Here is a 25,379-nt window from a genome sequence, read left to right on the forward strand (position 1 = left end):
GGAAAACTCTAACCCAAAGTGACAAGCTACAACCAAAATTACACTGTAAATAGATAACTACACCCTCAAAAAAGATAACCACACAAATACTCTATTACAACCAACATCAAAATCAAGGGATTTTGGTCATTGGTCATTAATATCTCTCAACATCAATGGTCTCAATTCTCCACTAAAAAGGCACAGACTAACTGAATGGATGCATAAACAAGACTCGACATTCTTTGGCATTCAAGAAACACATCTCAGCCAGAAGGATAGACATTACCTCAGGGCAAAAGGCTGGAAAAAGGTGTTCCAAGCAAACAGACACAAGAATCAAGCTGGTGTAGCCATTTTCATATCTAATAAAATAGACTTTCAACCAAAATTAATCAAAAGAGATGAGGAAAGACATTTCATACTCATCAAAGGTAAAGTCGTCCAAGATGACATCGCAATTCGGACATCTACACTCCCAATACAAGGACACCCACATTTGTAAAAGAACTATTAACAAAGCTTAAACCACACATCAGTCCCCACACACTGATAGTGGGAGACTTCAACACCCCACTTTCACCAAAGAATAGGTCATTGAAACAGAAACTAAGCCAAGAAATAACATCATTACCCAATGTCATGAATCAAATGGATTTAACAGATATTTACAGAACTTTTCAGCCGAACACAAAGAATTATACCTTCTTCCCAGCACCCCATGGAACCTTCTCCAAAATTGATCACATAGTAGGTCACAAAGCAAACCTCAACAATACAAGAAGATTGAAATAATACCTTGTATCCTATCAGATCACCATGGTCCAAGGCTGGACTTCAACAACAACAGAAATTTTAAAAAACCTACACACACATAGAAACTAAACAACTCTCTACTTAATGACACCTGGGTCAGGGAAGAAATAAAGGAATTAAGGACTTTGAAATTCAATGAAAATGAAGAAACAACATGCCCAAATTTGTGGGACACATTGAAAGTGATGCTAAGAGGAAAATTCATAGCACTAAGTGCCTTTATAAAGAAACTGGAAACACCCCACATAAGCAACTTAATGACACATCTGGAAGACCTAGAAAAAAAGAAGCAGAAACACCCAAGAGGAGTAGACATCTAGAAATAATCAAACTCAGGGCTGAAATCAATAAATTGGAAACAAAGAGAACAATTCAAAGAATCAACAATACCAGGTCTGGTTCTTTGAGAAAAACAGTAAGACAAACAACCATTAGGCAAACTAATTAAAAGGCATAAAGTCTATCCAAATTAACAAAATCAGAAATGAAAAGGGAGACATAACAACAGACACTGAGGAAATACAAAGAATCATAAGATCCTACTTCAAAGGCATATATGCCACAAAATTTGAAAATCTAAAGAAAATGGACAATTTTCTTGATCGATTCCACGTGCCAAAATTGAATCAAGATCAGATAAACAAATTAAATAGTCCTATTTCTCCTACAGAAATAGAAGCAGTCATTAAAAGTGTCCCAACTAAAAAAAAAAAAAGCCCAGGGTCAGATGGTTGCAGTGCAGAATTCTACCAGACCTTCAAAGAAGAGCTAATACTGATTCTCTTCAAGCTACTTCAAAAGATAGAAATGGATAGAGCATTACCAAACTCATTCTATGAGGACACAGTCATGTTGATACGTAAACCTCACAAAGACTCAAGAAAGAAAGAGAATTTCAGACCAATTTCCTTATGAACATTGATGCAAAATACTCAATAAAATACTTGTGAACCAAATCCAAGAACACATCAAAGATATCATTCACCATGACCAAGTAAGCTTCATTCCAGGCATACAGGGATGGTTCAATACACAGAAATCCATCAAGGTAATCCACCGTATAAACAAACTGAAAGAAAAAAACCACATGATCATCTCCATAGGTGTAGAAAAAGCATTTGACAAAATCCAATACCCATTCAGCTTTAAAGTTTTGAAGAGATCCGGGATACAAGGCACTTTCCTCAACATAATAAAGGCTATATACAGCAAGCCAATAGCCAACATCAAATTAAATGGTGAGATACTCAAGGAAATTCCTCTAAAATCCAGAACCAGACAGGCTGCCCACTTTCTCCATATCTCTTCAATATAATTCTTGAAGTTCTATCTAAAGCAATAAGACAATAAAAGGAGATCAAGTGGATACTAATGTGAAAGGAGGAAGTCAAATTATCCCTATTTGCAGATGATATGATAGTGCACATAAGTAACCCCCAAATTTCTACCACAGTACTCCTATAGCTGATAAGCACCTGTGGGAATTAGGTCTCAGAAAACTACTGCAAAACAATGATTACTTTGTCAGTTATGTATGTTGTGAAAATAACACACACAATTTTATAGCATATAGATCTCTCATTTTCTGCCAGTATCCAAGAAATGCTGGTAAGCTCTCCTCTGTTAATCTATAAGTAAGGTAAATTTCTCAGACTCTTCATAGTAGATGGCCTTATGCTGCTAGCCAAGTACAATCCCAAGTATAAAAGTGACCTTAAGGCTTTGTTGGATTCTCCCTGATTTTAAATGTAATACTTATAAAACTCCATCATTAGTTATAGTAAATAGTAAGTTTCTAGGTAGATACCTTTTCTTTGGGATAAGGAAAATGAATAAAAAAGAAATTCTAAACTTTTAAACTTAGAAACTAACGTCTTCAGGCTCTACAACATTTATTATAGCTCTAAAAGTAGCTCTTCTTATAATCAGAACAGATAATTATTGATAAGAACATCACAGTTCCTCAGATGTCATCCAGAGCATCTGAAATCTTACCTCTCACCAATACCAGAACCATATTGTGTCTCAACAGCTGAAAACCCCAATATTTTCAAATGTTTTCAAGGACATGGGTTTGTAAGCCTTCTATAGTCACACAGTAAATATTTTAGGGTTTGCATATGATATTCTGCTTCAACTAGTCATCTCTACTACTATCATGTAAAAGCAGTCATAGGTAATATATAAATGAATAGGCATGGCTGTGCTCCAACAAATGCTTAATAAAACAGATTATGACAAAATTTTATCTGAAAGTATATGTTGCTGACTTCTGATCTAGGAGAACATGTAAAGCAGTAAATACCCTCACATTTCCAGAGAAAGAAATGGAGGTTGGCCAGGAGCTGGTGGTGCATGCCTTTAATCCTAGCATAAGAGGCAGAAGCAGATGGATCTCTGAGTTTGAGGCCAACCTGTTGTACAAAGCAAGTTCCAGGACAACTAAGTCTACACAGGAAACCCTGTCTTGAAAAATAAAAAATAAATAGAAAAATAAAAATAAATAAATAATAAATGAAGGTTGGTGTAAAGAGATTTTCAGCAGATTTAGTGATTTTTGTACTAAGCAAAGATTAGAACCCAGGCCTCCTGGCTGCTGGTGATCTTTGGATTATATTATCCAACAGAATAAATGACTCTCTGAATTAGCATCAGCACATTTTTTCCACTTGTACTAAATGTATACAAATATATATGGATATTTGGCAGATGGCCATGAATATTTAAGTCTCTTCTCTTCTCCTCTTCTCTTCTCATGCCTTCTCTTCTTCTGCTTCTTCTTCTTCTCTCTCTCTCTCTCTCTCTCTCTCTCTCTCTCTCTCTCTCTCTCTCTCTCTCTCTCTCTCTCTCCTATCTTCATTATCTCCAGTTCTACATCATTCCCAAATGAAGACATTAAAGATTGTTCATAAAAACATTCACAACTTGGTCTGATGCTGAATCATGCAGCAAAGTCATCACATCACACTACTAAGCATACATTATGCATCTGCTAGATGTTTCTAAGGCCTGCCTCACTATATCAGCCACAGCTCTGCATTGTCATCTGTATATTAGTGCTACTAGTCTTCACATCCAAGCAAGAATCCTATAATCAAAAGAGGATCCTTGAAGATCTGCTCCTAGTACTAATCTAAACAAACACCATGTATTATAACTGCTTTATTTCTTTGATCTGCAATTTCTGAGATTCCATTCACTAAAATGTTTTCTATATTTCATGAATGTTTCTCACAAAAGTGCTAAATAAAAGGACTGCAAGAAATCATAAATGTCAGCACAAATATACAAAGCTGTCAACAAACCATTAGTTCTTAGAAAATAGTAGGGCTGAGACAAGAGGAGGTACATAATCAGCTAGTTCAAAACCAAGACATCTGCTGGATCATTTGGGGTATCTTCAGGTATTCTAAACCATACCCAGTGGAATGCATGCATTGTGTAAAAAGCATGACTACATTAACAAAAATTCTTTTACATCTAAGATTCAGCTATAATTATTTTCAATTTAGAAAAAAAAGAATGATTGTTGTGGTCTGGAGAGCTCCTGAAAGAAGATAAACTCCACAAAGTATGCAAATTTAGATTGTTTAAAGAAAAGTTAAAGATACATAGTGGTATTAATACAGTTCTGCATATTCCTCTTATATTCATCATCTCTAAACAGTAAAGAAGCAAAATGTTCTAAAGTTGTAGATTTATCTCAGTACTAAGGATACCTTATAAAGACACTCTTCTTGGAAATAGTTTCATATCAGTTCATTAAAACAGTAGTCATAAATGACATATATGGGCAATGGTTTGGCATACTTGGTAATTGAGCAGCAATGCTCTTATATGTTATTTTCTTTTGAAATCTAATATATTAAAAATCCTTTGGACATTGGGTGTGTTGGGTGAGTAGGGGAGTGGGAGAGAAAAATTGGAAGGGTTAGGGTGAGAAGAAGACTATGATCTGAATACATGCTTTGAAACTCTCTAAGAATTACTGAAATTTTTTAAACCCTTAGGAAGTTAAATAAGTAATAATTAAAGAAAAGTGAAGAATTGCCCTTCATGTACATATTTGGATAAAGCACACCTCATCTTCATTCTGCTCATTCTTGTCTGCTTGAAGAATTGACTTTCTCTCTATGGCATGGGTAAATTGGCTATGAGTAGAATGTTCATATTCCTGGCTTATCATCATGGTAGTATAAGTTCTCCAAAAAGAAATGTATAATCAAAGGTGATGACAACAAAGTAAAAAAGTACAGAATTTGAAAAATATAAAACATTTAGATATTAAATTTTTATAAGACTTCATAAAGCATCATCAGATCTTTGTCTAACCTGGAAGCAAACCAAATTTCCTCATGTGGATGGTTTTGGAGCCTCCTAGTGGCAGCCTCTGGGGACCTACAGAGAGCTAGCTCAGAAAGGATGAGGCTTTGAACAGAAAGAATTGACTATATATGCTGGTTATTAATTATGATACATTAGCGCCTATAAAAAAATATACTATGTTAATGTGAGGAATAACAATGTGAAATCAAAACAAATACTATGGCAACATGAGAAAACATGCTAAAACAATGTAATAAAAACTTACATAAACATAGATAGGGATAATAAGAGAATATATACTATATTTGTATATTTATATGGGGTGGCGTTTTGGTAAAAGGTCAGTAGAAGTCTAAATAAGAATCCAGGCACATGTATTTCAGCCTTCTCTAGTTCTGCTTCCTGTTTAGGCAACTCCCTTGCCATCATACTTAGAATACTAAGACATCTTACCACAGATGAGAGGAAAGGAAGCTGAAAAACAGGTTAGCAACAATTTCAAGATTTGAACGTTTTTTTCTTCCATTCTTCAAAGAGATGTCAGAAACTCTGAATCAAAGAAGCCACCTACTGAAGCCCATTAACTAAAATAAGTCTGGCAGTTGTATGGGAAGCACTGAGGGCAGCTGAGGTCAAGGAATCCCCCATTATCTATCACAGCAATCCAAGGAAGAGGAAGAAGAGCCTGTCTGGTGCCATGAAGCACAACAATGTGAAGAAAGAGGTTCCAGAAGTAATGACAGCCATACGTAACGGCCGGCAAAGCATGAAAATTAGACCCAGAGTTCCTTAAGACAGGAGGTGAACGTCAAACCTTGTAACAAAGACAAAGACCCAAAGGAGAAGTTAAAAGTTTTTATAGCCTGAATCTCAGAAGATTTCAATGGGCTCGTCTACTCATGGCTTGATAGCAAGCTGATGGACTTTGGGGAAATGACAGAATCCTAAGGGCTCTGACCCAAACAGTGAATTAATCCCTTGATGGATTGATCATGTAGTAGCACTGGTGAGAAATACTGCAATGTAAGAGGTGGGGCCATGTTTTTATAAAAAAGTAAGTCAATGGGAATGCTCTTAAAAGACATGTATCCCCACCATCATCATTCTCTGTGTTGCTGCACGCTATGCTATGGAATGCTTCTCCAATATGATCCATCTCGATAAGATCCTTCTTAGTTAGTCTCCGGACCCAAGGAATGGAGCCAACCAGCTATGAGTTCAAGCCTCTAAAATTGTAAATCAAAATAAATCCTTTCTCCCTTAAGCTGTTTCTCTCAGGTATGTATAAAAGTGATACAAAGTCTCATTAACACAGAAAATTGGTACCAGAGGAATAATGTCTTTATGACTGTCTGACAATGTGATTCAAAACAAATCTGTGGAAGTGGCTTGTGGAAAGCTTTGATACAGTTTAGTGGTAAGTACTAGAGACGTGCTAAAATGCTATAAACATAATTTGATCAATAGTTGTGCTGGGAGCTGTGAGGACTGAATTACCCATAAGAATGTGCAAAGACAGCACTCAGGAGGCTCCAGATGGGAATGGTGACACTCCTGAAATTACACTACAAGTCACTGAGGCAAATTTTATCTGTGTCATGAAACTTAAAAGACACTGCATTTAAAATCAATAGGCTAATTAATATTATGGAAGAACTGTCAAAGAGGACCAGCATTCAAGACTCAGCATGGATTTTTCATGGTGCTTTTAACCAAGTTCATGATCAAAAATATCTTGAAAAAAGTCTACTTGCCATTTTCACACACACACACACACACACACACACACACACACACACAAAATGATGCATGCCTGGAATAAAAAATAATATGACTAATGTAATGACTATGGTTATAAGGCCTACTCAATAAGAGGAAAATCAAGACTAGCACTAGAAACATAGGCAACTACCCAGGGCTAGTGAAGTCAGCCCTGGTAACCTGGAGGCAAACCTACAGTCACCACTTTACTAAACCAGCATAGTACCCACCACGCTCTCAGGCTTATCCTTATAACCATAGATAAGTGTAGACCTCACCCTTATCAAGAAATTATCTCTTTGCAACAGATGGAGGCCATTATAGAGCACCAAAACCACCCAGAATGCCAAGCTGTGGAGCTCGCTCCCAAAGGAGACACTGCAAAACAGCTCCCGCATCTAAGGCGCAGAAAACACTACAGAACAGAGGACAGAAAGAGCCAGAGGATTCTGGAGTTTGTTGTGAGAGTCATTCCTCATGATGTCAAAAGCTACGAAGATAAATTCCCACCAACATGCCTGCTTAAGCATAAGCTTAACAAGGACAACAAACACATCAGTGGGAGTGGGGAGGGACCATGAGGCCTCAAACCTACACAAATACCTATGGGTGGCTAAGGAATGCTGACAGTAAGAGAAACAGTCTTCCCCATGGAAGAACACACCAAATGGTTATCCAGTGCCAAATAATGAGCCCTGAAAGTATGCGTACATATTAGACAGTATACATATGCGTGTAATAACAATTACAAACAAAAGAGACCATGAATTTTAAAAGGCAGCAGGAAGGGGCATAAGGGAATATATGAAGGGAAGAAAGGGAAAAGAAAAATTTTGTAATAATATTATGATCTAAAAAATAAAAGAAATTTTTTTAAAAGCCAAGTATTTTCTTTCCAGAAAGTAGAAGAGAGTCCTTGAGGGGAAGTCCAGAAGTGGCCGACCCTTCCCACAGACACATGCAACACCCTTTGATCATTTTGAAATCTTCTAACTTCTTCTCCTGTTCTACTTCAACATTCCCTTCTCCCCCTTCCACGTCCATAATAGTTTCTCGTTTATTTTCACACCCTGTGTTATCTTTTTTTACTTTTCATTTATCACAGAAAACATGTTCTGTATGAGACCGGCTTATTTCATTTCACATGATGATCGCCAGTTCTCATTTATTTTTGCAAAATAACACTTCATTCTTCTTTAAGGCCAAGTAAAACTCAATTTTGCACATATACAATATTTTGCTCATCTATTTATCCACTGATGAACACATAGTTGATTTCATTATTTGTTATTGTGAATAGGACAGCAAAGAATACGGGTATGCAAGTATCCCAACAGTAAGCTGTGATTCTTTGTGAGCTATTATTCAGAGATGGTGGTAGTGAATCACATGGCAGTTCTATATTTTGCTTTTTGAGGAACTGCTGTACTTATTTCCTTTGTGGCTAGACTTTTGTACATTCCTACCAGCAGTGTGTGAAAGTTTCCTTTATCTCTATATCCTCACCATTTATTTTTGTGATTTTGATGACAGACATTTTGATGAGGGTGAAATGGTCTCTCGATATAAATTTTATTTGCATTTCCATACAGATGAAACTGATATTTTTATGTATTTATTATCTGTTAAGACTTCTTCAAATAAAAAGTTCCATTTTTGTTCATTTTTCTGTTTTTGCCTATTCATTTGTTCTAAATTTATTGCTTATGATTTGTTATTTTGGTATTTTGTGTTTTAAGTTCTTTATATGTACTGGTTATTATACAGTTATCAGATAAGTAGCTGGAAAATATTTTGTCACATTACGTACATTGTCACTTCACTCTGGTTATTGTTTCTTTTGATTTGCAGTTTTTTTAATTTTATGTAGTCCCATTTGTCAGTTCTTGCTACTATTTCCTAAGCTGCCAGAGTCCTGTTCAGGAAGTCATTGTCTGTGCACACACTGAACGATTTCCTTTAGGTTCTTCTCTAGTGGTTCTAAAGTCCCTATTACACCAAAGTCCTTGGCTGTTTTAAATTCACTTTTACACAAAGTGAGAAAGAAAAGCCTAGTTTGTCTTCTACATATTTATGTCCAGTTTTCCCAACTTTGTTCCATGCATCTTAGCCAAATATATCATCACTCAAGGAAAACCTTGGTATCTATTCTTCTTAAAAGCCTTATTCTGGGCCGGGTATGGTGGCGCATGCTTTTAATCCCAGCACTCGGGAGGCAGAGGCAGGTGGATTGCTGTGAGTTCGAGGCCAGCCTGGTCTACAAAGTGAGTCCAGGACAGCCAAGGCTACACAGAGAAACCCTGTCTCAAAAAAAAAAAAAAAAGCCTTATTCTATTTTCTCAGACTTAATAGGTTCAACACATCTAAACTCTCATATAAGATAGATAATCCAGTTCCTCTATATTGTCTTTGGTGACCTAGGTTTTTAAGGAAATTTTGTTGTGCTTATTTAACTATACTAAGTTCCTTAAGAACTAAGGCATGGGCCTAATTCTACAGATGCTATAGTTCCTGCCTTAGAGCCAAATATATAAAGGGCACTTGGTAAATGCTGGCCTATCTATTACGGCGAGGACCATCATGTTGTATCCTAGCCTGAAAAGTTAATAAACTATTGGTACTAAAGTAAGCATTTCCGGTCCAAAACTGCTAAAATCTCCAAGTCATATTGCAGAAATTCTGTTTAAGGTCAATGATGAGGTTCTATCAGTTTTGTGCTTATAGAACTACTAATTTTTCCAGGATGAACTTTATTTCCCCAAGGTCATGCTAGAGCCCTAATTCTCCATACCTCAGAACATGACTTATTTGAACAGAGGGCCTTTAAGGATTAAGTTAAAATAAGGTCAGTAAGAGAGTTAAAATCTAATCCAATTCAGTACAATTTCCTGAAAATATTAAGATACACAATGAGATGCCAATGACATACAAAGAGAAATGAAGGAAGAAAGTTCATGAACAAATAAAATCCATGTGAAAACATAGTGAAAAGGCAAAAGTAAACTATAAACCAAAAAGAGGGGCTTCAGATGATAACTAACAAATAAAATGATAGCTTGATTTTTGAATGTTTTTAGCTTCTAGAACAGAACCATGATTAATACATTTCTATTGTGATCATTGAGTTTCTGGTGTTTAACTGTCCAGCCTGCAATTTTTTGCTAACAGAAGGCCTAGCAAATTGAGATAGAGGGCTCCAAGATCATTTTAAAAGCAGTCTTCAGTAGTCTGCCTCTTCCAGGGATTTTCCACATCTCGTCCAATACACCTAATTCCATTCTTTTCTTTTTTTAAAGATCTGGTCATCTTGGAGTGGCTACTGGTAGCTTGACTCATATCTTTCTCAGTATTGTCCTCATTACATTTTTAAAGAAAGATATTAAACATTTGTTGTCATTTGATGAACCCTTAACCTTACTGGACTCAAACTTAGAAACAGAACCACTGAGTGAGAACCATCTAGATCTCTTGGTAGTCTATTCCTGGTGTTTTCTTTAGCTTCCTACATTCTCTTGGCCAAAAGTTTAACATATTCTGCAACCTGCTTCTTATTTGTCTTGTTGTTTCTTCAGAACACTATGTCAGCATGTGTGTTACAGGACACCTGGAGTAACAAGACACTGAATCTTGGATGCTTTGGTCTTAGACTTCAGTCTTAGCCAGAATTCTACTGCTGTGAAGAGACACCATGAATGTGGCAGCTCTTATAAAAGAAACCACTTAGTTAGGGCTTGCTTAAAGTTTCAGAAATTTAGTCCATTGCCATCATCATGGAAGGAAGCATGGTAGCACGCTGGCAGACATGGTATGGTGCTGGAGAAACAGCTGAGAGTTTTACATCTGGATCCACAAGCAGCAGCAAGAGAGCTGTCAGGTATTTTTAAACCTCAAAGCCCACCCCCAGTGACACACCAACAAGGCCACACCTACTCCAACAAGGGTAAAATTCCTAATCCCTCCTACATAGTTTCAATCCCTGATGACTAAGCATTCAAATATTTGAGCCTAGGGGACTGTTATTGTTAAAGTCACCACAGCTTTTTACTTCTTTAAGAGCTTTCTGACAACACGTTGACAGACACCTTCTTCTGTACAGAGATTGAAAAGCTTTTGAATTCTTAGTGCTTTTGGTCTCAACTGCTAAGGCAGAGTTGTACCTCTTGGTCTAGGAATAAACTTCTCTACTTTTATGACAATAATATAATTGAGAACACTCAGCCTGACATCCACAGTGTATCCCCACGCAGACACGTGGCTCCTCTCGCCAGTCCTCCTTGGTCTATAGCAAGCCTCCTTATTCATCAGCAGGCACATGCTGATGTGCATCAAAATAACTCGTTTTACAGGAAATCTGGTTCCTTTCCTTGTTCCCATCACAGCCACTTCTGTGACCGTTGGCTTAGACTTCTTAGAAATTACTAAACTGGACAAGCCATTCCTGCCAGAAGACACTAGGCTGCCCATGGACCTTCCCTATAATCTCTGTTACCCTAGATACAATTCTCAGGATCATCCCTAGTGCTGAAATAAAACACCAGCTGCAGCTTCCCCTCCCAGAATCAGTAACAGCCAGGGTAATATGTATCCAACAGAGCTCAGCTATCTTTCCACAGCAGACCCTGAATATTCCAATATAGCTGAAGCACAATAAAAAGACCTTAAAACCAACTAATGAAGATGACAAAGCTCCTTAAAGAGAAAATTAATAAGTCCTTCAAAGAAAGGCAGGAAAACATAAACAAACAATTAGAGGAAATGAATAAATCCCTACAGAAAGTCAGGAAAAAACAAACAGTTGAAGGAAACAAGTAATACTGTTTAAGACCTGAAAATGGAAATAGAAGCAATAACCAAAACACAAACAGAGGGTATTCTGCAAAGAAAAATTTAGGAATGTGAACAAGAACTAGAGACAAACTTTACCAACAGAATAAAAGAATAAGGAAGAGAGAATCTCAGGCTTTGAAGATACAATAGAAAAAATACATACAGTAGTCAAAGAAAATGTTAAACCTAAAAACTTCCAGACACAAAAGATCCAGAAAATCTGGGACACTATGAAAATACCAAACCTATAAACAATAGGAATAAAGGAAGAAAAATACCAGCTCAAAGACACAGATAAGATTTTGAACAAAGTCACAGAAGATAATTTTTCTAACCCCCCAAAAAAGGACATGCCTATAAAGGCACAAGAAGTATGTAGGGCACCAAACAGATTAGACAGGATATAGCCATCTATAAATTCAGTCCTAAAGAAGTTGCTAGAAGAAGAAAAAAAGCTAAACCAAGGAAATTAACAAGTTAAGCACCTTGAGGTACACAAGTGGTCAGGCACTACTCCCAGATTACTCTAGCAGCCATTTCCAACCACTTGAGACACAGATGACCAAGCTCCACCATACATGGAAAACAAAACACAAAATCCTACTAATGCCAGGTCATCCTAGAAAACTTCTGCCCAAGAAACACTATGTAAAGCCTACCACCACTCAGTTTTTTGATGCTCCTCACACAAGCAAATACAGCCTCCCTCTTGTATCTTTCCCAATAAATATCTTGTGTGAGGTTTGCTGTGTGGATGATTTTGTGTGATTCTTTGGCTCCCAACTGGCAAAATGCCTTTCCCTTCAGAACTGTAACACTTGCTTTGAGGAAACCTTTCCCCTCAGGGCTATACTACTTACAAACTACGCCCATAAAAACACAGGATATAAATAATATCATATAAGCAAAACCAAAAGAACATACAAGCAACAACAACAACAAAATAAGAGGATTTAACAATCATTGGTCATTGTTATCTCTCAATATCAATGGCCTCAACTCCACAATAAAAAAAAAAGACACATATTAACAAAATGGATGTGAAAACATAATCCATCCCTCTGCTACATACAAAAGACACACCTCAACATTAAGAATAGACATTACCTCAAGTTAAAGGGCTGAAAAAAGATATTCCACGCAAATGGACCTACAAAGCAATCTGGTGTAGCTATTTTAATAGCTAACAAAATAGACTTCAAACCAAAATTAATAAAAAGAGATATGGAAGGAAACTACATATTCACCAAGGGAAAATCCTCAAGAAGATATCTCACCCCCCTGGCAATGGGCAAAGAGACACCTTGTTGGTGGTGGTGTTATTTCAGTCAGGGACAGAGTTGATGGCAGTCCTTTGTTCATCCTGGTTTGATGCCTGGTTTGGTGGTCAAAGTTCTTTTATGCCTGGGACACATAAAAACCATACCAAATAAAATAAATCAGGCAGCACAGCACAGGAAGAGGAAGACAGACCGAGACCTGGGACTGCCATGCCACCCATTCACAAACCTGTCCTCCAGTGCCACACAGCACAATGGAGGATGTCACCCAGGGGCCCACCAGCTACATGGCCAGCCTGCCGCTGGTTCCACCACAATGTGCAAATATGTGATAGACAGATGTTAGGGAAAGAGAAGAGAAACAGCTTGAGCATTGTGGTGAGAGATGGAACTGGAGACTCGGGAGTAGAGAGAAGTAACCTGTTGTGAGTGGCCAGCCCCACCACCTGGAGCAATGGTGAGGTCTTAGCCTGAACTGCTGCTGAACATGCTGAACCACTAGATAACATGGGCACATCCCTGGTCAGGGCAGCCGCTGGGGACCAGGTGGATGTCCAGGTGATATTCAGAACTGGCCTCGCTCCTCACTGGCTGCAATGCTTTGGAGAGCTGGCCCCATCTCTCACCAGCAGCACTCAAGAAAGCAAGCCTGTGCCTCACCAAGGCAGCACAATGGAGTTGGCCCTGGTGGAAAGAGTGTGAGTAAGCCAGCCACAAGGGCATGGGAGCCACAAGTATGGGAGAGTTGACCCCACCATTCATCTACAGTGAAGGGGCACAGGTGAAGAAGTGACGCCCCCACTCCTGCCCTTTGCTACCTCCAGAAGTGAGGAAACCTGCCCACAGAGTCATGAGTGCAGGAGAGCTAACCCTGCCCCTCATCAGCTGCAGCACCCAGAAGAACAAGTTCCATGGAGAAGGGGAGGAAAGATTGTAGGAATAAGAGGGGATGAAGGACAGCAGGAGAACATGGTCTACCTAATCAACTAATCAGGACTCACATGGGCTCAAAGAGACTGAAACAGCAAACATGGGGCCTGCATGGGTCTACACCAGTTTCTCTGCATCTATGTTATAACTGTTAGTTTCGTGTTTTTGTGGGACTCCTAACAGTGAGAGTAGGTATATTTCTGACTCTTTTGCCTTCTCCTGGAACTCTTTTCCTCATATTGAGTTACCTTGTCCAGTCTTGATATGATGGCTTTATGCCTTGTTTTACTGTATCTTTTTTTTTCTATTTGACTGTTCTCTCTTTCAGGCCTGCTCTTTTCTGAAGAGGAGCCAGAGGGGGAATGGATCTGTGAAAGAGGGTAGTTGGGGGGATAGCTGGGAGGAAAGTAGAGGGAGAAGAAACTGTGGTAAGGATATATTGTAAGAGAGAATAATCTATTTTCAATTTTTAAAGATGAGAAAAGAAAGAAATTACTGTTTTCATTTATTATAATAAATTTCTGACAGCCAGTGGTTGAGGAGATATTTAGTTTCATCTTGTCCCAGCCAACTGCCTACAAGACACCACATACACACACACACACACACACACACACACGTGTGTTTACATTTTCTGTGAATTATATTAATTTTGTTCTTGACCAGAAACCAACTAATTAGTACTTTATTCCTACTTATTTGACAAATAACAAAATTAGACCTATATAAATTAAATAATTTATCCAGTGTATACCTACTTTGTAATAAATTTGAGTCTAGTAACTAAATATCAAGAGCTTTGTTTTCTGGTATGTCACAAAGATTTAGCAAGTTTCTCATGCTGCTATTCTTCCTTTATTATGAGATACTTTTGTATCTTAATAAGAGATTCAAATACTATAACGTTCAAACTCATGCCTGTTTAGTGAGAGAACAAACAATAAGCGCCCTGAAAGGCAGTAAGAAAGAGACTTGGACAAGGTGGTATTCTGAGAAACTTATCATTGTAACACAAGTTTTCGTATTAATGATGTCATGATAGGAATCAGACTAATATCTTCTTTTCTCAAATAACTTCAAAAGGAATCAAAATAATGTCTGATCATTTACTGCTCTTCCAAAGGACTCAGGTTCAGTTGTAAACATCTACATGGTCACCTATAAGTCCAGCTCCAGGGTATCTGATGCCATCTTCTGGCCTCTGTTGGCTCTTGCATACATGTGGTACTCAAAAAATCATATAGTCATACACATATAAACATAAATAAAAATAAATACATACTATTGAAAGAAAAATATGTGAATGTGGTTAAGATAAAAATGCAGTACCTTTACAGAAAAAGAAAAAAACAAAGTGAGCACTATGTGTCCTATCTCACAGGCAGCTTTCAGACTACTGTGCTGGGATGGGAACCCAAAAATAATTCAGTAGTCTTGGTGAGTTAACAAGGCAGAGTTGAGATTTAGGAAAAGCAAGGACAACTATAACTTACAGCTCAGGAGAAGACGCTATACATTAGCACTCCAGGGAACAGAAACGGAATCACCTAATGACTCTGGTTGGTAATCCATGCACTGTATGTGAGAAAGAACCACCAGAAGGGTAGAATCTGGAAATAACTTACATGTCCATCAACCAAAGAATAGATTTTAAAAACTGTGGTACATTTACACAATGGAATACTACTCAGCTATGAAAAGCAAGGAAATCTTGAAATTTGCAGGCAAATGGATGGAACTAGAAAAGATCATCCTGAGTGAGGTAATACAGACCCAGAAAGACATGCATGGTATATATTCACTTATAAGCAGATTATTGGCCACATGATACAGAATAAACACACTACAATACACAGACCTAAAGAAGCCAAATAACAAGGAGGGCCTTAGGGCAGGTGCTTAATTCTCATCCAGAAGGGCAAACAGAATAAACACCAGATGCGGTTGAAGAGAGGAACAGGACAGGAGCCTACTATAGAGGCCTCTGAAAGATTCCACTCAGTGGGAGATCAAAGCAGATGCTGAGACTCATAGCCAAACTTTGGGGTGGAGCACAGGGAGTCTTATGGAATAGTTGGGGAATAGAAGGATCTGGAGTGGACAGGAGCTCCACAAGGACACCAATGGAGCCAACAAATTTGGGTGCCGGGAGGGGGTGCAGGGGAGGTGGGAGGGAGCTATGCTGCAGAGACTGATGCACCAAGCAAAGACGATGCATGGGAGAACCTAGACTCCCCCTCTGCTCAAATGCAGTCGACGGGCAGCACAGACTCCTTGTGGGTCCCATAATCTAGGGAATAAAGGCTGCCTCTGACGTAGACTCTGGTGCCCACTTGTTGATCACTTCCCCTTGGTGGGGCAGCCTTGCCAGGTCACAGAGGAAAAGGATACAGGAAGTCCAGATGAGACTTGATAGGCTGGGGTCAGATGATAAGGGAGGAGGGCTCCCCCTTTCTGAGGACTAGGAGAGGATGGAGGGGGTATGAGGAAAGGAGGGTGGAACCAGAAGGAGACAAGTGAGGGGGCTACAATCTGGATGTAAAGTGAATAAATTAAAAATCAAAATAAGTCTTTAAAAAAGAGCCACCAGAAGGATGAAGTACAACAATCACCACTGCTGCCCACTGTTATAACAGCGAAACAGGAAAAGTTCATGTGTATGAACATAATCTGTGTTCTGGGCAAACTGTAATGATCCCATAGAAGATGTTTTTAGGTCTAGATAGATGTTTAAAGCTGATACTGATGAGATATGATAGATATTGATTTATATTCAGATTGTTAGACTCACCAGGATAGGAAAGATGTTTTCTCCAAGATTGCCGAATACAAATATCCAAAACACTATGAACGTAACTGTTACATAATTCCTGATTGTTCCATGGTTCTTCTTGCTGTATGTAGCTTATTGTATGTATGTGTAATAGTATAAATGTATACATAAAAGAAGAATATTTAGAAGAAATTCAGAAAATTCAGTGACATAAACAGTCACAGATGAAGCAATTAGTCGTTATGAAAAATTCTGCTAAATATATGCCATGTGCTTGAAAAGAAAGAACAGTAGTAAAGATAAGAAATATAAAAGAAATAAATTGAATTTGTAGAAATATAAAATAACAAAAATTAAAGCATTTGAATTAGACAATTTATACCATATTAAAGAAGGAAAGGTCAATGATGTTAAGGACACAAGATCACAAACTATTAACAGGCGTGGTGGCGCACGTCTGTAATCCCAGCACTAGGAAGCAGAGGCACGCGGATCTCTGTGAGTTCAAGGTCAGCCTGGTCTACAAATTGAGTTCAGGACAGCCAGGGTTACAAAGGGAAACCTTGTCTCAAAAACAAAACAAAACAAAAAAATCACAAACTATCCCAAAGGAAAGGGAGAAGGAACCCTGAGCACAGCTGTCAAATATATCAAATGTTACATCATGTAAGTAATTTGTGACCCCACAAAAGAAATGAGAGAACATAGGGGGAAATTTGGAAAATCTAAATTAGGTTAAAACTATAAACTCTAAAAAGAAAAATAGAAACAACAACAAGAGACATCATAATGAAGCTCTTAAAGGCTGGAGCGCTAAGCTCAGTCAGGAAAGCACCTGCCTCCCAAACTTGAAGACCTGAGTTGGAGCCCCAAAACCAAAGAAAAGGTGCTAGATATCATAGATTAGTACAGCTCTCAGCCTTGGTTGGGCAAAGAAATCTATTTTTATAGTGAGCAGTGGTCAAATCAGAGACTCATTAAAACACCGCTGATAAAAAAAACTACTGCATGCTCAACCCCAAATGGGATATCTGTAACACCCTCTCCAAGACAACATTGCAGAAAGATGAATAAAATACCTATAATAGCAGAGGTTGAGGGAGTTGAGTACTACGAAATGCTATCTTCCAGATATAACATGGCTGTAGCAATAATTAACCCACAGCAGCGTAATCACCTGCAAAAGACTAGTACCTCTCAAAATATAATGATATAGAAGGACAAATTGAGAAAAAAAAGATGGGGTGAGCGAGAATGGGTGAGGGTAACATGGAAGAAAAATGCTAACAATCAACACACAGTATACAAGTCAGAAACTCTCAAATTTTTTAAATCAATTTTTAAAAAGAAGGAACGCTGCTTCTAGATTGATATATAGGCTCAAATGTAATCTCATATGTAAAAAGATATATAGGCTCATATATTTGAATAACTGGCGATCAGGGAGTAGAACTATTGAGAAGGATTAAGAGGTGTGGCCTTGCTGGAGGAAGTGTGTCACTGGGAGTGGGCTCTAAGATTCCAAAAGCCCAGGCCCGGCCAGTGCCTCTCTGCTTGCCACCTGATGATCGGGATGTGAAGCTCTAGCTTCTGCTCCAGCTCCATGCACTTTCTGCCATGATGATCATGGACTAACCTGGCCAAACCATCTGAAATGCAAGCAAGGCTCCCAATTAAATGCCTTCTTTTTTAAGAGTTGCTTTTGTCAGAGTGTTGCTGCTTCACAACAATAGAATTGTAACTAAAACACAGATGAACATAAGATTCTCAAATGAGATTTGCTTACATGGTTGATTTTTATTTTAGTCTTGTCTCCATGCATAGGCTGTTGGAAAATCTCTGGGCTGTATTCACAAATTTCTCCACTATCCCTGATAGTTCACTAGCTTGGTAATGAGGACAGGTAACAGGACTGTCTCTGTAGTTTAGAAGCAGAGATCCCAAAAGCTTAGGCCCATTCTTGAACTTGGTCAGAAGCAGGAATTTGATTCTCTAGCAAAGAACACCAGATGGAAGCTCTGGTTTTCTCACATGCACCTAAAGAACCTCTGTCTGGAGGTTGTACATGAAGGTGTGACTAACACGCCAACCCAGACAGTGATCCCTTCTCTGAACAGCTTTGGAACTGCACCTCCAGGTTGTCAAGTAGAAACAGGTTATGTCTATTTTACAATTTTAGCCCATCTCCCAGAATTACTTTAGGAAGTCTTGAGGAAGGAATGTTAAGTACTCTTGGAGGCCGTGAGGCTATCAGCATGCTGTTGAGGCCCCTTAAGGGAAAGCTACTTCCTCCTGCTCAAAAGAACGGAATTTACCTGTGCCCTTAGAACATTTTATAGTGTCTACTCTCTTAAGAGTTGACCCAGTTTGGCCTGTCAAATTCCCCGTCCAAGAGACCACCACTTAGGAAGACTAATATACCTCAAGCCAATCTAAAGAGATGGGGGAAATAGTCACTGTCTTAAGGAGATAATTACTTTTCCTTCCTTGCTACAGTCACTTAACAGAGCCACAGCCATGCAGCTCTGGAAGCTGGCCAACTTTTCTCTTCTTTTCTGCCTCTTTCTTTGGATACTGGTTAACCCCTAAGTATGTTTCTCTGGCACTTTGAACTTTCTCACTTCCTCTGAAACTACCACCACCTTCACTACGGAACTGCTTGTTGCCATGTGGCTGCTTACTAACCTCCAGTGCTGAACACTCAAAAGGTGTGAATTTCTGTCTTCCTCTTCTCTGTACCCCTCCTCCTGGTACCCAAGATTTACAGCTTGCCTGCATTATTGTTTTCTCTCACACTCTAATAAAATTGTTCTAAGTTTCCTACTAATTTCATTTTTCTTTTATTAGTATTATTAAAAACACAAAGAGAAGACCTCAATTTCCCTGGTAACATATGACATTCAGTGTTAAAGTCCCCAGAGTCCCCAGAGTCCCCAGAACTATGAGCTCAAAATGACTAAGGTAGAGTGATCCAAAGATGGGGGGCCAGTGGTATAGAGGCTGGATTGTTTTCTTTGTGGACATGGCCATTGGTAGTTTACCCACACCCCAGTGGATGATCCCACACTGTGTCCATAATGGACAGCAATAATTGGACTTAGTAGGTTTTCTTTTTTATGGCATGAAGTTAGGTGGGGGATAGGAGATATTTTGGAGGAAAATGGGAGGAGCTGGAGGGAGGGAATTGGGGATGAATAGGACAAAGTCACATTGATTATATGTATTATATTTTTAAAATTTCAACAAGAAAAATGAAACATTGAATTTACACTATATTTGAACCAGTGTAATAACAGTTTTACACACACACACACAGCCAAACTTCAAAAAACTAAAGACAAAAAGTAAAGACTGAAAGCAGCCATACTCAATTATTTTAAAATATATTTTATATACTTTTGGACAGCAAAAAGCATAAATTATTTTAATAATTGATTGAACTTCATCAAAATAATTAATTTGAATTTTCAAATTTTTCAAAATTTTAAAAATGAAACAATGCCTTTCAAACAATATTTTAAGAAAGTAAAAATGTAAACTATGAAGAGAAAAACAACAAAACAAATATCTATAACAGGGCTTTTATGCAGAAAATATTAAAATATCTCACAGCTATCAGGGGAAGATAATGAGCTAGAAACACTCGACATTTTCCCTCATATCCACCACATATGGAAAATGAAACAGCTGATTGGCTACAGGGAAAAATGAGTTGTATGGAACAAGAAAGGCATAAACAGTCAAAAAGACAAGTGACTCAAACTCAACTGATCCCAGCTTCTACCTGGCAGTTCTATGCTCTAAGGCTTTAACTGATTTTAGGTGTGTTGCTTTATCTGGTTTAGTGTGGTACTGAACAAACACTCCTTTTCTCCTGAGTAATCCTGAACTCAAGAGTATGACGTTCCAAGAAGGGTCCCACCCACCCTTCCCAAGAGAAAAATAGAAGAGATAGCCATACCAACATATGCATAAATTGTAACACATAAAAATAAGAAATGCCTGGAAAATAATTCAAATGTCTATTTGAGGTAGTGGTTAAAGGGAGGAAACAAGGCAGGCGAGGGAGTTGAGAGAGAAATAAGGGTGGAAATCAGACTTGGGGAGAGCAGGGGGACAGGAGGACATTAGGCCTTCAGAGAAAGGAAAAACTGTGGGCAGGGCCATCTCAATAACAAACTTCAGACTTAAGTCAGGACAGGCTTCTGGGAGGATATGAGTAGGACCCTAGCTGAGACTCCTAGTAACAGAGGCCAGGGAGACTGAAGAGGACACCCTCTAACTACACAAGACTCCTAGTTGAGGGAGGAGAACACCAACTCACCCACAAAAACTTTGACCCAAAATTTATCCCGCCTATAAGATGTGCAGAGATAAAGAGAGAGCAGAGATTGAGAGAATGTCCAACCACTGCCTGGCCAACCCCTGACACTATTAACAATGCTCTCCAGAAGCCTAGCAGAGTTGTCCTCTGAGAGGCTGCACCCAGCAGCAGCTTAGAACAGATGCTGAGACTCACAGCCAAACACTGGGCAAAGTATAGGGAGTCTAGTAGAAAAGTTAGGGTGGGAATAAAAGGACTTAGATGTGACAAGAGCTCCTCAAAAAGACTAGCAAAGCCAACTAAGCAGGGCCCAGAGGGGCTTGTGGAGACTGGAGCACCAACCAAGGAACATGCATGGACTGGACCTAGGTCTCCTACAGAGATGTAGCCTGTGAGCAGCTTAGGCTACATGTGAGCCCACTAGTAAAGGGAGCAGGGGCTGTCTCTGACATGGACTCTGTTGCCTGCTTTATGGTCACCCCTCCTTGGTGGGACTGCCTTGCCAGGCCACAGGAGAAGAGGATGAACTCAGTCTTGATGTGACTTGATGAGCTGGGGTGGGTAGGTAGGGGAGCTCCTCTTTTATGAGAAATAGGGGATAAGGGATAGGAGAAAAGGAGAGAGGATGGGACTGGGAGGAGAGGAGGGAGGGGGCTATGACTGGGATATAAAGTGAAGAAAGAAAGAAAGAAAGAAAGAAAGAAAGAAAGAAAGAAAGATTTTAATGGAGACCTGGTGGCACTCAGAGGAAGGATAGCAGGCTACCAAGAAGAGACTTGAGACCCTATGAGCATATACAGGGGGAGGAGGTCCCCCTCAGGCACAGTCATAGGGAAGGGGAGTAGGGGAAAATGGGAGGGAGGGAGGAATGGGAGGATACAAGGGATGAGATAACTATTGAGATGTAATGTGAATAAATTAATAAAATATATTTTAAAAACAAAAAACCAAACAAAAGAAAGAAAGAAAAAGAAAATGGTAAACAACATCAAAGGTGATAGGTAAATAAATGATATAAATAAATAAAATATTTCCTTGATAAACATATTTTTATGCCAAGTCCATGCTGTTTGTATCATTATAGTTCTGTAATGCAACTTAAAATCTGGGGCAGTGATCCCTCCATCAGTTCTTTTGTTATGCAGAATTGTTTTAGCTGTTCTGGTTTTATTTTCCATAGGAACTTAAAGGCTGTTTTTGCAATTTCTGTGAATATTGTGTTAGAATTTTGATAAAAGTTGCATTTAATCTGTAGACTGATTTTGGTAGGATGGCCATTTTTACAATATTAAGCTACTAATCCATGGGTACGAGAGATATTTCCATCTTCTGGTGTCTTCTTCAATTTCTTCCTTCAATGTATTAAAGTTTTTTAACTTTTTATTGATTCTTTGTGAATTTTATACAATACACCCCATCCAACTTGTCTCCCTATCCACTTGTGTCTGCCTTCTGTCCTTGCAACCTCCCCCCATCAAAAGAAAATTAAAAACACACAAACAAAATACAAGGTTTTTCTGGCTTGATTAGAATTATTTATCCTAAGATATATTTTGAGGTACTGTAAAAGATACTGTTTTCCTGATTTCATTCTGGGTATTTTTGTCCATTGTATATAGGCAGGGTACTGAATTGTGTGTTAATTTTGTATCCTGTAAAATACTATGTTGAAAATGTTTATTAGTTGTGAAAGTTTCTGGTGGCAATTTTAGAGTCATATATAAAACTGTACCATTCACTAATAAGATAGTTTGACTTCTTTCTTTCCTATTTGGATCCATTGACCCCCTTCAGTTGTATTATTCCTGAACCTAAGACTTTGAGTACTATATTGGATATTTATGGAGAGAGAGCACATCTTTGTCTTGTTCCTAATTTCTCCCCAGGCAGATTGATGTTGGCTGGGTCTTACTGTAAATTGCCTTTATTGTGTTGAGATATCCCTAGTATCACTAGTCTTTCCAGAATTTTCATCATGAAGGGGTGTCAGATTTTGCTAAAGGTCTTTTGTTGCATCTGATGAGATGATCATATGGGTTTTGTCTCTCCATCTGTTTATGTAGTTGATTAGGTTTATTGATTTATGTATGTTAAACCACATTTGCATCTCTGGGATGAGGTCAAATTGGTCATGGTGGATAGTCTTTTTATGTGTTCTTGAATTTGGTTTGCAAATATTTTATTAGAATTTTTGCATCTGTGTTCATAAGAGATGTTACTCTGTAATTTTCTTCTTTATTGTTGTTGAGTCTTTGTGTGGTTTCAATATAAGAGTAATAGTAGCTTCATTAAAAAATAAGAAGTGTTTCTTCAGTATATGTTTTGAATAATAATTTGAAAGTGTTGGCATTAATTCTTCCTTGAAGTCTGGTGGAATTCTGTACTGAATCCATCTGGCCCTGGGCACTTTGGGTTAGGAGACTTAACTACTGCTTTTATTTCACTAAGGGCACAAATCTGTATAAATTGCTTATTTCATCTTGCTTTAACTTTGTATATATCAAGAAATTTACTCATTTCTTTTAGTCTAGTTTGATAAAATATAAATATTTTAAGTTTATCCTTATGGCTCTCTGAATTTCCACAGTCTCTGATATAATGTCTCCCTTTTCATTTAATTCTATTAATTTGTACTTTCTTTCTACTTGTTTTGATTCATTTTCATAGTGGTTATCAGTCATAGTAGTCAAAAGTTGGAAACAGCCTACAAGTCCATCAAGTAATAACTGGATAATGAAAATATGGTACATATGCACAAGAGAATGTTATTCACCTGTTGAAACTGAAGTTATTAAATTCACAGATAAATACATGAAGCTAGAAAGAATCATTCTACATTCGATAATCCAGACCCAAAAAAAATATTGTATATTTTTCATATGTGTGGATGTTAGCTTTTAAGCTTTCAAAATATATTGTACAATCCAGAAAGGTTAAGTACCTAGAAAGGGACTTGGGGAGAGCAGAGGATCTCCCAAAGAAGGGAAAATAGAATGTAGTGTTATGGAGAGATAAAGGGGAAACTAGAACATGAGGATTAATAGGGATAAAGATGAGAGAGAAGACTAAAGGAAGGAATATGGGGAGGGATAACTAACATTAAAGGCCATTTGAAAACCACATGGAAACCTACGGTAGATAGATAGATAGATAGATAGATAGATAGATAGATAGATAGATAGATAGAGATATAGATGCTTCCTAAAATATACACATATATGAAAGGACTCTAAATGGAGTCGCTAAATGATAAAGACATCAATGTCCCAATTAGACACCTGTGCCACTAAGTAAAAAGCTTCAATGCCAGAAATGGGTTGCATCTTGTTGAGTCATCAGCCAAAGGGCTTCTATAGAATCTTCAAACATCATAGACTATTGTCAATGCCCTTGGTTACTCACCACAACCTTATGGTAAGGCCTTACCATAGGAGATAATGCTCACCTATGTCATCAAACACAAACAGGTCAAGCTGGTGCCCAACTAGTAGCTTCACCCCTACTTACTAGCACTCACAGTATTGGAAGGTACTCTGCATTCTACCAGAGGAAAAAGGTAATCATCAATATCAAACACCCAGATACAAACCCTATGACTTACAACAGTGACCTGCCTACAACATATACTGGTGCAATAGTGCCACAAGCATTATTCAAGTAAATAACTTCTTTTTTGTTGGATTTCTGGCCCACTAGGAGATGGAACCCATAACTGACACTGATAAAGTGTCCATAAACTGAAACTAGGTAGGATACTGACTCCTAATGATATACTGCTATGCCCATAGATCAGAGCCTCTCTCGACCCACATCTGAGAAGCTTCTTCTTACAACAGATAAAATTTAACACAAAGATCCACAACTGGACAATGTCTAGAGGGTAAAAGACTTTAGAGCACTCAGTCCTAAATGAGATGTCTTCATTATACCCCCTCCCCTCAAGGTTCACAGAAGAGGGAGTGGGTACATGGTAAGAACCAGAGTGATGGATGGCGCCAAGGAAACAATGTCTTCCACACACAACAAGACTGATGTACATATGAACTCACATAGATTGTAACAACATTCACAAGACCTGCACAGATCAAGCCAGATGGAGTCCCAGCACTGAAAGGGGAAAGTAAACATAAGGTCCAACCCTTAGCAAAGAAGCTATGTGCAATTGATACCCACTGGCAAAGGGAAAATCACTTTTCTCCAGTGGAGTTTCACAAGGTATATCAGCCACACTCCAAGGGAGGTGACTCAGCATGACCAGGACTAGGTGGCTAACACAAACAAACTCACTAACATGTTTGTGGACTTTTTGTTTCATTTTGTTTTTGGCATGTTTTTGTGTGTTATTGGTATTCTGCTTGTTCAT

At 38.3% G+C, this 25,379-nt stretch overlaps 1 protein-coding gene and 1 non-coding gene across 9 annotated transcripts in view; one reads left to right on the forward strand and one right to left on the reverse strand.

The window, feature by feature from the left end:
- Positions 1–25,379, reverse strand: part of Hpse2 (heparanase 2 (inactive)) — a 686,746-nt gene that overhangs the window by 620,722 nt on the left and 40,645 nt on the right. The window lies entirely within an intron of this gene.
- On the forward strand, positions 12,986–13,126 carry LOC127190210 (small nucleolar RNA SNORA48). Its single transcript, XR_007830718.1, has one exon. It is a non-coding gene; the product is annotated as a small nucleolar RNA SNORA48 (small nucleolar RNA).

Source organism: Acomys russatus, chromosome 5 (genome assembly GCF_903995435.1).
Source record: "Acomys russatus chromosome 5, mAcoRus1.1, whole genome shotgun sequence".
Lineage (NCBI taxonomy): Eukaryota > Metazoa > Chordata > Mammalia > Rodentia > Muridae > Acomys > Acomys russatus.